The sequence below is a fragment of the Lactuca serriola genome, chromosome 7 (assembly GCF_051521515.1).
Source record: "Lactuca serriola cultivar US96UC23 chromosome 7, Lser_US96UC23_V15, whole genome shotgun sequence".
NCBI classification, from domain to species: Eukaryota; Viridiplantae; Streptophyta; class Magnoliopsida; order Asterales; family Asteraceae; genus Lactuca; species Lactuca serriola.
The window spans coordinates 193,098,974-193,114,964 of record NC_136414.1 but is presented as its reverse complement, the minus strand read 5'-3'; positions in this window follow the sequence as shown (position 1 = coordinate 193,114,964).

Sequence of the window (15,991 nt, the reverse complement as noted above, 5' to 3'; positions counted from 1 at the left end):
GCATAACGAGTCTACAGTGTGACTGGTCCGCCTGCACCAGGCCTTCAGTCCACTCGGTTCACTCTCTCTCCGAGTCTACAGTATGACTGGTCCGCCTGCACCAGGCCGTAAGTCCACCTGGTCCACTCTCTGAGTCTACAGTATGACTGGTCCGCCCGCATCGGGCCTTCAGTCTGTCTTGTCCACTCTCCGAGCCTCAGCACTTCTGGTCCGCCCTCTTGGGGCCTTCAGCCTATCCGGACCGCTCGTCGGGCCTTCGGTCTAACCGGTCCGCCCTGGTTATGTTGGCCTACAGCACAAAGCACGACCCGCCTCAACCCAACCCCAATCCAACAACCATGTGCACATAAACATATAATCATATAACATCTCACAACTAATCAAACCGATCCAGCATAACACATAACATAGCAACATCCTAACTAGGATACCGACCTAACCGGTCACTAGCATAACATCATCCTATATACCAGGATACCGAACTTAACCAGGTCTCTAACATAGCATCATCTTATAAACCAGGATACCGACCTTAACCATGTCTCTAACATAAACCATCCTAACTACCAGGATACCGACCTTAACCAGGTCTCTAACATAAACCATCCTAACTACCAGGATGCAAAAATAGCAAAGCAATAACATAATAAGCAATACCCGGATTTCCATCCGATAAAGGGCCGGCCTTGATGCCGTAGACAGTGAGGATAACTCACATGCAACTGCCGACTTGATAAAATAAGACCACGCTGCTCCGACCACCAGCACGAACTCCACCACTGATCATTACCAAATAACCAGAACCAATAAACACCAAAATTACCAAAATACCCTTGGAAGTCAAACTGGTCAACCCTTGGTCCAAGTCAAAGTCCTTAGTCAAAGTCAACCTTCTTGGTTGACCCTACTCGCCGAGTCAACCCGTTGACTCGTCGAGTTCCTATGTTCAGAAACTCCTAAGCCACGAATCAACTCGCCGAGTCGCCCCAAGACTCGTCGAGTCCAACAAGCTCTGAGTCCCTTCCTGCTCAACTCACTGAGTCATCCCTCGACTCACCGATTCACAGCTTAACCAGAAAAGGTTAGGGTTCCACGACCAAACTCGCCGAGTCCAAGGCAATCTTCAACAGACTCGCTAAGTTGGTCACTTAACACATGACCAGAATAACGAATCGACTCGCCGAGTCTATCCATCGACTCGCCGAGTCGACCTTTCTTATTTACACTAAGAACCCTGAACTTGCACTTCTGAACTCGGGGTGTTACAGATGTTCTCTATATGCATGCTCTCAGTGTAACGACTACTATGACTTTTGTTTAGATCACTAAGGCTTAAAAGTATTTTATCAAAAATTCACTTGTTACGTTACGCAGAGTCGTGCCGGTTTAAATCCCAAAAGTTCAATGGGTCATAACTTCTTCGTTATAAGTTGAATTGTTGTTTATATGTATGGAATCCTTGTGACATATACTATAACTTTGGTAATATTATTTATCCTAAATAATCTTCTATCAAAAAGTCATTTTTAACGCTTATTATCTTTAAATTAATTATCCTGAATCTGCGGGCGTTACAAAAAATAACTTGTAGTTCAGTTAGCCAAAAGTGGTCATTTTACTCCCTCTTTCTAAACGACTAAGATTTGATTTCATACCTTTTTTTTTCTTTTTTATATAATTTTGTATTTCGTTCTTATGTAATTGTTTTTGCTAATTAACCAATTTTATTTTTAATTTACCCTCACCCACCTTTATCGATTACTAGAATCCGATTACTATAACCCATTAATACTTTGTCCATTAAGGAATTTTCAATGATTTTTCTAAGGATTTTAATTCACCATCCTTCCTAATAACCATGTTTGATTCTACCCCCCCCCCCCCCCTCCCTCATTATTTTTTTCTTTTTATTACCACCTAAATCGATTATTAAAACCCATCAATACTTAGTCCATTTAGGTTTTAGTCTATTAAGGAATTTTTAATGAGTTTTGTTAGAAGAGCCTCCCGATTCATGTAACGATTCATGTAAGTATGTAATATTATATATATTTTACTAATGTTATTTTGTTTTCATTATTTTATAATAATTATCAACTTATCATAGTATTAATAAAAATTTCAAAATCAACGGATCGGCCCAACTTCTTAAGCATGCTTTAATGGGTATTCTTTGTGTGTAACCCTTCTTTTAATTAACTGGTTTCTTTTTATAATTCATCCTTACCTACCTTAATTGATTACTAGAACCCATAAATACTTTGTCCATTCAAAGTTTAGTCCATTAAGGAATTTTCAAATGAATTGTTCTAGGAAAACCTTTTGGTTTATGTAACTATGTAAAATTATCTATTATATTATCGTTCTTTTGTTTTGATTAATTTTATAATAATTATCAAATTATTAATGAATTTTTCGAAATCAAAAGACCTCCCTACTTCTTAGGCATGATTTCATAGGTATTAGAATGTAATCATTACTAAAAAAATGTTTAAAAATAAACAAAAGGCATTCATCAGTCCATAAGCTTCTTAAAGTTGAAATCATTGGTTTTTTAAGAGAAAATGAGTGCAAGAAGAACTTTGAGTTACTGAGTAAGTGTATTTCACTCCATTTTGGTGTAATGATGCTTAGAATTCTTCAATTTTGAAGGAAACATATTGTAATTTTTGCATGTGTTAGCAATGTCTTCATCATAATACGAATAGAACAACGTGTTTTCTAGATTAAACGATCCATTTGCCAGTATAAATGAAGTAGACATGGAGGTATATGACATATACATTATCACTCACCAGAAGAAGAGATAATTACCACTCTTAACATGCATAAGGATACGTATTAAAGCATTTTATTGAATGATTTCAATTTACGCATTGCATCTTCAAATATGGGTGATGTTATTAGACCTCAAGTGTATAATCATAATGATTGCCAAAGTGAAGACATGCTAAATATCGAATTCATGGAACAAGATGAAACCCATGGTTGGTAACATGTTTGAGTCTCTACCCAATTGAAGTTATGCTTAACAACCCAACTTGTGGAAAACTATTATGAACTATATTTTGAGAAGAGTGACAATATTATAATTTTTATAGATGTGGGAAAAAAGGAACTCAATTTATGCTATTTTTAATTCTATGCAACTTTGATGTATATATATCTATATATATATATATATATATAGAGAGAGAGAGAGAGAGAGAAAGAGAGAGAGAGAGATCATTCTAAATTAAAATGTATGATTGGAAACCATAATTATTCCAGAAATTTCAAGTGTGAGTCTCTTGTTACACCCTCTTAGATTAGTAAACACTACATAAGTGAAACTTCCAACAAGTTTAAGGTAAAAGTAAAACTGAGAGAGGTTATTGTGGGAATTAAGAAAAAATACACTTGTTTTGTGTAAATTAGTAATGTCAAAAGTCTAAACAATTTGTAACATCCTAAAAATCATAGGTAAATATTTCATTTTTAGGTCAACCAAAAACCATCAAGTATTCATATAAAACCATCCATAAATATGTCAATGTCAAAATAGTTATTGGAGTACAATTCCCAAAATCATAAAAATGCTAAACACGGGTGGATGCGTTGCGATCAAGTCGGGCCCTTCCTTTTCGAACCGGAAGTAGCTGAAACATAAATTTAAACCGTAAGCACAAATCTTAGTGAGTTTCCCCAACATAACACATACCATACATACAATGGGCCTCTCCGACATCCATCGGGCCTCTCTCGGCATTGGGCCCCGCCCAGTACAGCTCTGCCAATAACATGCGATGGACCCCACCCAACACATTCATCAGGCCTCACCTAACATTGGGCCTTTCTCGGTATACATACAAACACATACAATACATGCAAGAGTCACACAGAATGCTAGCATCCTATAAACAATAATCAGTGGGATGACATTGGTTCATTCGACCCACCAAACATTGTGAGAATACTCACCTCAATATGATGATAAGCAATCACACGCAAGCTACTGCTACAACGATTCCTCACACTGAACACATTCAAACCAACCCTAATCACTATTTAGGGTAATAATCCAAAACTAAAAGTCCAAATCATAATCCCTCTCACAAAGGGTAAAATACCCTTTTACCCTTCCTACTCTAGGCCCAACAAGCCATGGCCCACATTGGCCCAAACTAACCCCAAGGAAAAAAATGGCATAAATGGATTTTAGGTGAGTACGCCGTGCATACCACCTTTACGCCCAATGTACTGGACTACGATCGAGAGGGAATTCTAACCAAGCCCGTTACATCCCACACACTTGTAAGGTATGCTCAATGTATACCTCAGAAGCCCAAAATCGAGTTTTAAGAACTTAATGCTTTAAGACAAAACGTCTAACTCATATATCTTGTTCTTAGGAATGTCTTAAAGGATAAAGTCGTCAACTTGATTCCCTTTCATGGCTCAAAGAGGCCCAAAACTAATTTCTAACCTTCTAACTCCATATTATGAACATCAAATCTAGCATGGTTGAGTTAAAGGCATCAAGATACAACTTTTATGCATTAGGGACCTCAAAAACATCAAGATCTACTATTCTAAGCTTCTAGATTAACTTATACTCACATGAATCAACCCAAGGGATCAAAATGTACCGAAAAAACCCAAACTAACTAGATTTAAGAGATAAATCAACAAAGTTGAGAATTTATACCTCCAAGATGATGATCAATGTGAGCAAGGTCTAGATCTACAAGCTTCAAACCACCCAATGCTTCTCCAAAGAGTTCTTCTTCCTTCAAAATGAACCAAACACACACTAACTCACTCAAAAGGCTCAATGGTCTCATAAAAGGGGCTAGGGTTTCGAGGGGAACTTCTTAGAGGATGGAGGTTGAGGATAAGGTCAGCCTAAAGGGAGTTAATGAGTTTTTATAGGGTCCAAAACCCAAGAATTAGGGTTTTCCCCTGACTCAAGTACGCCTTTTTTACTTTCAGTACACCCATCGTACTAGGGGGAAAACCATGTGTCCAAGTCTCGACAAGGTACACCCTGCATACCTTAATTACGCCCAGCATAATGTCCACATATGCAAAAATAATTAACACTTAGAATTTAAGGAATTTACCTAGGAATCGGGCATATCAATTCTCCCCCACTTGAATCAAACTTCGTCCTCAAATTCCGTTGGTGCAAATTACTCTGGGTAATGCTCTTGAATATCCTCATCGGGCTCCCACGTCTACTCTGAACCCTTATGGTGTTGCCATTGCACCTTCACTAGACCCACAACCTTGTTTCACAAAGTCTTCGTCTTCTTGTCTAGGATCGCAATCGGTCTCTCTATGTAATTAAAGTGCTCATCCACCTGAATATCCTCCAAAGGAACCACTGCGAAATCATCAACCAAGCACTTTCGCAGCTGAGAGACGTGAAAAGTGGTGTGAATCCGATTGAGCTCTCAGGTAGCTCCAAACTATAAGCAGCCCTGCCCACCTAGGCAATAAGCCTGAAAGGACCAATATATTTGGGGCCCAGCTTGCCCTGCTTCCTGAACCGGATGACATCATTCCAAGGTGACACCTTTAGGAGTACCATATTCCTAACCTGAAATTCCAAATATGACCGACGTCATTCAACATAACTCTTTTGTCAGCTCTGTACGGTCTCTAATCTATCGTGTACCTGCTGGATCAACTCAGTAGTTCGGAGCACCACCTCTGTGCTACCTATATCTTGCTGACAGACCTCTCCCCAGCAAATCGGGGTCCAACAGTTTCTCCAGTAGAGCATCTCAAAACGTGGTCAATCGATACTAGTGTGGTAACTGTTGTTGTAAGAAAACTCAGCCAATGGAAGATACATATACCAGCTACCTCCAAAATCCAGCACACATGCCTATAGCATATCCTCCACGGTCTAGATAGTCCACTCGCTCTGACCATCGGTCTGCGAATTAAAAGATGTACTGAAGTGAAACCAAGTACCCAACTCCCCATGGAACCTCTTCCAAAACTTGGAAGTGAACCGAACATCCCGATCCGAAATCATCGAGACGGGAACCCCATATCGTGCTATAACCTCCCAGATATAGACATCCATTAACTTCTTCGTGACAATGCTCTCCTAAATATGGACGAAATGCACACTCTTGGTCAGTCAATCCATAAAGACCCAAATCGAATCTACCCTACGTGCGGTCCCTGGTAGCTTTGTGATAAAGTCCAACATAATCTCTTCCCATCTCCAAATGGGAACACCCAAAGACTCCATCTTTTCATGAGGTCGCTGATGCTCGACCTTAACTTTCCTACAAGTCAAGCACTTCTCCACATACCAAGATATATCCCACTTCATACAAGGCCACCAATAATCGATCTTGAGGTCTCTATTCATCTTTGTTGCTCCCGGGATGAGTAGAAAATCTCAACTTATGTGCCTCCTTCATCAAAGTCTATTGCGTACCCCGAAATATGGGACCCAAACTCTCCGATGAAGGGTCAATAATGCATGACTATCATAATAAAAGAGGACACCTGGCCCACTATGCGCTCACTCTTCCAATTCTCCTCATTCATAGCCTCGACCTCAGCCTCTCGAATCTACTCCAAGAGTGGGGTAATCACAGACGTCGTTAAACAAACATCCATGATCGATGCACCAGCTGTCTTGTGACTAAGAGCATCGACCACCACGTTGGCCTTCCCAGGGTGATAAAGGATCTTACATTTATAATCCTTCACCACATCAATCCACCTATGCTGCCTCATGTTTAGAGGTGTCTGATCCATTAGATGCATCAAGCTCTTGTGGTCCATGTAAATGATACAACCCCCATATAAGTAAGGACACCTAATCTTGAGGGCGAACACAATCTCCCCCAGCTCCAAATCATGAGTGGGATAATTCGCCTCATGAGGCTTCAGCTGCCTCTAAGTGTAAGCTATCACACGCCCCCTTTGCATCAAAACTGCACCCAATCCAGAAATCGACGCATCACAGTACACCATGAAATCTTCTACACCCTCTGGCAGGGTCAAAATCAGAGCTCACATAACCTTTGACTCAAGGACTTAAATGACGCCTGCTACTCAGGCCCCACACAAAAAGTAGCATACTTCTTTGTCAACCTAATCAACGGAACGATGATCTTAGAGAAATTCTCAATAAACCTCCGATAATACCTATCTAAACCAAGAAAACTTCGAATACCGGATGGAGATCTCGAAAACTCCCACTGCATCATGGCCTCAACATTGGCTGGATCAACCAAAATACCCTTTTGATTGACAAGGTGCCCCATAAACTACACCTCGCGCAACCAGAACTCGCACTTAGAGAATTTAGCATATATCCTCTCTCTCCTCAGAGTCTTTAAAACCCCGCAGAGATGATCCTCATGTTGCTCCTTGGTCTTAGAATTGACCAAAATATCATCAATGAACACAATGAATGACCGATCCAACATCGGTCTATAAACCCGGTTCATGATATCCATGAATGATGCTGCTGCATTGGTGAGCACAAAAGGCATCACCATAAACTCGTAATGACCATAACATGTCCGGAAGTCCGTCTTATGAATATCCTCATCTCAAACCTTCATCTGGTGATAACCCGAACACAAATCAATCTTGGAGAACCAAGACGCACCCTGTAGCCGGTCGAACAAATGATCAATCTTCAGAAGTGGATTATGTTTCTTCACCGTCAACTTGTTCAGCTCCCAATAATAAATGCACATCATATGGGAGCTATCTTTCTTCTTTACAAATAGAATAGGTGCTCCCCAGGGCTAACAGATCGGTCTAATAAATTCCTTGTCTAACATCTCCTACAACTGTGAAGACAATTATGCATCTACGACGATGCTAATCGATATGGTGCCTTGGCTATCAGAGCTGCACCTAGAACCAGATCTATACCGAACTCCACTCGCCTCTCTGGAGGCACTTTGGGAAAGTCCTCCAGGAACAAATCTACATACTCTCAAACAACAGTCACATCATCAATCGTCTTCTTCTTCTCCTCTCTGTTATCCAATACGTAAGCCACAAAACTAGAACAACCCATGTTGTAGATATTGTTGGGATGCAAACCCAATCCCACATCAGTAAAAAGAGAAACTATACGCTAGCATATAAGGAAATGGGTAATCCATTCTATCACCAATTGGTTTTAGAAAATGGAACCCCATTCTTCTTCTATGTTGAGTATGGTTGGGCTAATAGCGATCCTAATAAGTGGTATTAGAGTCGGCTGTCGTTGAAGCAGAAATATGTCTGAGTTTCAAGTTATTGGTGGTGTCAAAAGATTGGGTAATACCAACTACAATACATTTTCTTCATGCATGATTTCATACCTAACTGGTCAGGACTTATGGGATGTAGTAGGAGGAGCAAATACCACAGAACCGAGAATTGACACCAACGGAGCAATACATTAATGGATAGTCAAGATAGGCAAGGTGTTGCTCATTATCAAAACAACCATCAAGAAGGAGTTGCTTGAATACATTCAGGACCTTACCACACTAAAAGAGGCATGGGACACATTGAAGACTTTGTTTTCGAAAAAGAATGACACGAAGTTGCAATTTCTTGAAAATGAATTGCTTTCGGTGTCGATTTAACAATCCCTCGGTATTTTCAATAAGTCAAAACATTATGTAGGGAGATTGGCGAGATTGATCCGTAAGGAATTATTGGAGAAACTATAATGAAACGAATTATCATTCATGGTCTAAAGTCGAAATACAGGAGCTTCGTGACTACGGTGAAAGCTTGGCCTACACAACCATCCTTGAATGAGTTTGAGAACCTTCTGGCTAGTCAGGAGGCCCTGGCCAAATAGTTGGGTAGTGTGCCAATGAGTTCAACCTAAGTCTGAAGACCAGGTTCTCTATGTTGGAAGGGGAATGGGTAAACACAAGGCAGGTAACAAATAAAAGGGCTGGTACAAGAACAGTGATAAAAACAACCATCAGGAGCATGGTAACAAGAAGTTAAATAGCCAGGGACAAGAGGAAACTTCTGGTGAACAAAAACAACAAACGAATGGGAAATACTTTCCATATAAATGTCATAGATGTGGACGCAAGGGTCACATGGCCAAGAATTGTCCGATGAAACAAGAAGATGAAGGGAATACTGCCATAATTAAGCAAGATGAAGGGTGGGACATCGAATCCTTAGTAGCTCAAACGGAAGAGATGGTTACATTCACAACAACAACTCAGAAAAATAAGATAGATGACTGGATTGTGGATTCCGGCTGTTCCAATCACTTGACATGTAATAAAGATCAACTTCACAATCCGTCCAAGTATGGTGGTAGCCATGTTGTAGTAATTGCAGACGATTCCAGACACAATATTGGCACATTAGTGATGCAATTTTACCCTCTGAAGGCGACAAAGTGAAGCTTTCATTAAAAAAATGTATACCATGTTCCAGGAATGTAGAAGAACCTACTTTTGGTACCTCTATTGATAGAAGATGGGCACTACGTATTGTTTGGTCCAAAGGATGTCAAAGTATTCAAGGAATTCAAGACTCGGTCAATTCCAATTTTGCAAGGACGAAAGATGGAAACTGTGTATATGTTAAACACATAATCAACATATGTAGAAAAGGCGAAGGGGAAGCCATCGACAGATCTTTGGCACCAACATTTGGGTAATGTAGGGTTTGATAAATTTGGCCTAATGATAAGTAAGGAAATTGTTGTTGGATACCCAATATAAACATAAATAGGGACACAATCTACTCAGGGTGACAATATGGAAAAGCCAAACAGCTGTCGTTCAATAAATCTAAGCAAGTGACCAGTAAATCTCTCGAGCTTGTTCATTATGATGTAATAGGTCTAATTAGACAACCATCCATACAAGGTATGAAATATATGGTCATTTTCATTGATGATTATTCACGAATTGTATGGTTTTATTTCATGAAGGAGAAATCAGAAGTATTCTTAAAATTCAAAGAATTCGAGATCGATGCTGAACTAATGACCAGCTGTAAAGTTCGATGTTTGAGATCGGATAATGGTAGAAAGTATTTAGCAAGCGATTTCAACAATTATTTGAGGTAAAAGCTAGTTAATAGGCAGTTGATGTGCTCGAATACACCCCAACAGAACGAAATTTCAGAGCGAAAGAACAGGCATGTGGGAGAGATATGTAAAAGCCTAATTCATGAAAAAAATATGCCTGGTCGATTTTGGGCGGAGGCAATAAACACAGTTGGGTATGTGATTAATAGGATACCATCTCAAAACATTAATTATGTTTCTCCTTACAAAAAACTAACCGACATCAAACCAAATGTGAGCTATTTTCGTGTGTTTGGGTGTATTTGTTATGTGTTCGTACCAAAACACATTCGCCATAAAATAGACAAGAAGACTATTCGATGTGTATTTGTAGGGTACGATTCACAAAGGAAAGGTTGGCATTGATGTGATCCTAATAGTGGCAAAGTCTATGTATCAAGGAATATAAATTTTGACGAGCAATCGCCACGGTGGTCACCAGAAAAAAAAAGTCTTGCCTGATAGTGATCAACTCAAAAACGAACTCATGAACTCTAAGATTGCTTTGGACTTCACTAATGATAACGAAGTGGAAGTAGAACAAGGCTCCTTAGACCAAGACAATGAGCGTCAAAACGATGCAAAAAGTGAACCAAGCAACCAAAATCAGCTAGGCGGTCACAGAGGGTAAGCAAGCCTAATCCTAAGTATGCTAATGTAGTTATTGTTGAGGATGTTTTAACAGAGCCTGCTCCTTTGAAGAAGCAAGTATGAAAGAGGAAGGGTGGCAAGCTATGAAGGCAGAAATAAGAGCCCTACATATGTAACATCCATAAAATTTAAGCTAAATTTAAACTTTTAACACTAATAAAAGAGTCAAATAGTAATTGTTTTTACAAAACATTTCCAATTCTTTTATCATCAGAGTGTCCCAAAATAGATCATAAGGATGAGGAGCAGTACGGTCACGCCTTTGCCTTCCCCTGCTCTCCTGAAGTACCTGAAACAATAAACTGAAAACTGTAAGCTCGAGGGCTTAGTGAGCTACCCCCAAAATACCAATACCACATTGGTAGAAACCAAAGCCATAACGATCAATAAAACAGCATACATACTGGGCCATCGTCCGGACTGGTCTACCCTACTGGGCCTACAGTCTATCTGAATCTATCCCGAGCCTTCGGCATGACTGGTCCGCCGCATGGGCCTACAGTCTCCCCGGACCGCTCAGAGGTTGTGTTGGCCTTCAGCACAAAGCAGGACCTCCTCAACCCAACCAGCCAGCAACTAACCATGTACGCATACTATCATATACTGGCACATACACATAGCAAACATATCTATCTCAATTACCATCAATCATAGAGTTTCACTTGTAACTAGAGCTTCGAGCTAATAGGTCACTAACATACCAATCCTTACGGATCATAAAAGCATATCATACTATCTATCCTGATTTCGATCTAACAGATCAGAATCATATGTAGCATACCATGACAACCGATCTAACCGATCTCTAGCATAACAACCATCCTAAACAGAATGAATTCTAACATAGCAATCACATAACACCTATCCTAAACTAGGATGACATCTAACATGGCAATAACAAAGCAACCATCCTAGACTAGGATGTAATTCATAAAGGGTCGGCCTTGGTGCCGTAGACCCCATCGATATAGTGAGGATAACTCACCTTGCAGATGTCGATTCGAAATGCAAACTCCAACTATCGGATAACTTGACACCGGCTCCACCACCTATAACCATAGCAGAATGTACTCATAAGTTCTCACTCTTATGAGACACCCCATAACCTCTTAGTGATTCCTGATCAAGGTCAAAATCCTTAGTCAAGGTCAACAGTCCATGTTGACCTCAACTCGTCGAGTATACTCGGCCACTCGCCGAGTCCACGGAACACATTCCAACTCGCCGAGTCACCGAAGTGACTCGTCGAGTTCCTTCGAATCCTGATCAATCCTTAAGGCCACCCGTCGAGTTTCCTCCTTGCCACTCGATGGGTACACATGCATGCATATCCTAGGGAAAAGCCATCCGAATCACCGAGTTGTTCTTCAACTCGTCGAGTTTTATGGTCATCTTCATCGGACTCGCCGGCAGTCAGCGTTGGTTCGGGATTTGAGGATTTGTTATCATTGTCATTAGGTTGGACATTTGAGGGTCAACTGTCCACAACTTGCTGCAGGACCGGTGCAGGCTCCAGCACCGGCCACTTTGAGGATCACGGGTGGAGGTCAGGGTGGAGCGGAGCCCCCAAGGGCTTAGGGTCGTGCTTTCCAGCTTTCAGCAGAGGAGGTCAGAGCAGTGCCGGATGCAGCTGCGGGTATGTTTCTTCCTTGATATTTTGTTATCTTGTGATTATTGTGGTATATTGTTTTGTGCTGGTATCTTTGTGTGGTTTTCGACGCAGTATTCGTCGTTTTTGAGGGTTATTAGTGGAAACCTGGCATTGGGTTGAGGGCCGGGTAGCATCTGCTTTTTGAGGAATGGTTAGATGCAGGTTGAATTTCTTTCGAGCGGGTTATCAGTGTTGATGTGGGATCTTGTTAAGGTTGTTTATGCTTGTGGGAAGCAGTCCGCGTGTAAGTGTTTTCTTTGTGCAAAGTTGTTCTGGGAGGCCGGTGATGGTGACCGATGGTTGTTAATCAGTGCTACAGGTGGGGGAGAATTAGAGAATTCTCCGGGAGATCGATGAGTATTTGAGGGTGCTTAGCTGTTGGGATTCAGCAGTGTTCTGTCAGCCCAGAGTATAGGCTGATAGGAGCAAGTGTCGGGCATGTGGGGCGGGATACATACCTTGGGCATTTGATTATGGAGGGCCTGGGAACAGGCCGGGATCGAGCATTTGTGATTGAGACAGAGTTCGGAACCCTTAAAGGGCTAGAATAATACGCATAGGAGGATTTCCGGGAGTGATAGCTCGGACTGATGAATGTTAGTTGAGCGGTTCGGATAGACTGAAGGCCGGCAGGCGTACCAGTCAGGCCGAAGGCTCGGAGAACGGTCCAGCCTAACTGAAGGCACTGAGAGCGATCCAGATTGGCTGAAGTTTCTGAGAGTGGTCCAGATTGACTGAAGACCTGGTGAGGTGGTCCAAGTCATGCTGAAGACTCTGCAGGTATTGTTGGATCAGTTCGAGGATATGTATTGTGTATGTTGCAGTGTGATTGCATTAGCAGGTCTGGCCCCGGGTAGTAATCTTGATTAGTTGAGATAGTGCATGGGCTTGAGAGTCCCTGTGACTAGAGTCAGAGCATGTGAGTTGCTTGGATAGCGATTATGCTATAAAGGGGTGGTGCAGTGTTGGGTGAGCACCGTGGCACTTGTCGTGGCGACAAGGTGGCCAAGTGGATTTCCTTGGTAGGGAAAAAGAGAGAGGAGTGTAGCTCCGAGAAGAAGAGTAAATTCACGGAAGTGAAAGCGACAGTGTAGAGTTGCGATCGGAAAGGTCCGACGGTGGTCTTTGAGCAGCGTGATTGCGGTGGTGGTATGGGATGACATCATGATGGGATGTCTGATGAGGACGTGGAAGGGATTCTGCGGGTGTAGAGCCAAGAGTCTCAGGATGGATGCAGGGATGGAGTCTGGGACTCCCAGCTTGATTCTGATCAAGGAGTTGTGTATGTATTAGTGGTTCATCCTGGGGGATGTTTGAGGATATCATCAGTGTATCGGGTTTTCCCAACCTGAGGGTGCTAGAGCTAGTTCAGCATGTGTATGTGATTGCAAGAAGAGAACTCGTGGGAGTTGCTCTGAGGTTGAAGAATGAGTTTTTCTGTGAGCATGGAATGGATAGAGTGGGATTCGGATCAGGGATCCGATGGTTCATGGTTTTCTAGCTCATATGGGTCGAGTGATGGTTGTGATTTGGTGCAGTGATGCATCTTGGGTAATTCTCGATTGTTGAGTGTGATTATCAGAGGGTACAGCCGGTGCCCGGTTTGAGACGGTGGTCAGGACACCGTAAGGAAAGGGAAAGTGTGTTTGAGTTTCGATGGGTATGCCTTGAGGGACTTGGCCCGGTTAAGGCCAGGTGGCGCGTTGTGGGACTATCTTTGGGATGGAATTGATGTACACTTTGAGGACGAAGCCTAATTTAAGTGGGGGAGAATTGTAACATCCCGAAATATCAAGAGTAGAGTTGAAGGGCTAAAAGAGTTTATTGGGAAAGAGTGACTCGGCGAGTCCATGGATGGACTCGGCGAGTAGAGTCGTGATTTGGTCGCGTGTTAAGTAGCCGACTCGGCAAGTCAATGAGATGGACTCGGCGAGTAGGCGCTGAGTGGAGAAAACCCTAATTCTCGGGGTTGAGCCCTATATAAAGAACATTATGTTCCTTCCCAGCCTCCTTATCACCCCCCCCCCCCCTTGAGTCCCAGAAACCCTAAATTCGTGGAGAAACCCCATTGTTGAGCAAATTGGAGCTTGGAGAGGTGGTTGTTGAAGAGATCTTAGAGAAGAAGAGGCTTGGAGCAAGGGGCTTTGCTTGGAATTGAGTTTCATTGCAGTTGGGGCGTTCTTTTGAGGTAATATCTCGTTTTTGAGCTGCTATTTCCTAGATGCATCATTTTGGGGGTATTAGAGATCATATCTTTGGATGTATTGGAGTTTAGAGGTTAGATCTGAGGTTGCTACCTCAGATCTGGAATGGAGAAGAGTTGGAATGCATGAAAGTCCCTGTGTTGAGTGTTGGATGAAGCTATCATGTCCCAAACCCTAGCCCTAATGTGCAAAATGCATAGATCTCTTTGAATTCACGTAAAGTTTGCCACTTTACGTGATGGATGAGTTGTAGGAGGCTAGATCTATGTTTTGGATCAATTGCATGGCCTGGAATGCTTATGTATGGATTCAGACCGGTGGTACTCAGCGAGTCACATGGGTGGACTCGACGAGTTGCTTGAAGATGAGCTGGAACTCGACGAGTTGGAAGAACAACTCGGCGAGTTGGATGAAGTTGGCCTGGAACTTGGCGAGTTGTATGAACAACTCGGCGAGTAGGTTGAAGATAACCTTAGACTCGGCGAGTCTTGTCGAAGAGTCCCAATATTTTCTGGTTGAGTCGAGAATCGGCGAGTCAAGGGATGACTCGGTGAGTTGTGGGCAAGTAGACTCAGAGTTGTTGGACTCGACGAGTCTCGGGGTGACTCGGCGAGTTAGGTCGTGGATTGAGGGAAGTTCTGAGTGTGGGGACTCAGTGAGTCATCGGGTTGACTCGGCGAGTAGAGTCAGTCAGGGGTTGACTTTGACCTTGTCCAAAGGTTGACCAGTTGTCTTCCAGGGGTATTTTGGTAATTAAGGGTATTTATTGAGTTGAGTATTTTGGTGTTTAGTGGAGGAGTTCGTGTCGGAGTTTGGAGCAGCGGGATCTTATCCTTTCAGACGGCAGATTCGAGGTGAGTTATCCTCACTATATCAATAGGGTCGAAGGCACCAAGGCCGGCGCTTATCGGATTGAGATCCAGTTAGTTGTTGTTATGTTATTGCTTTGATATGCTTGCATCCTGAGAGCTAGGATGATATATGTTAGAGACCTGATTGAGATCGGTATCCTGAGAGATAGGGTGATGCTATGCTAGTGACCTGTTTGGTCGGTATCCTGGTTAGGATGGTGATATGTTATGTGATCTGTTTGATCTGCTTGTTGACTGTGAATTGCTATATGATTGTATGTATATGTGCACATGATTGTTTGGACTGGAGTTGGGTTGAGGCGGGTCCTGCTTTGTGCTGTAGGCCAAGATACCCAAGGCTGACCGGTTGATCCGAAGGCCCAACGAGCGGTCCGGATAGGCTGTAGGCCCCAAGAGGGCGGACCAGACGTGCCGAGGCTTGGAGAGTGGACCAGGCCGACTGAAGGCCCGGTGCGGGCGGACCAGTCATACTGTAGACTTAGAGAGTGGACCAGGTGTATTGAAGGCCCGGTGCGGGCGGACCAATCACACTGCAGACTCGATG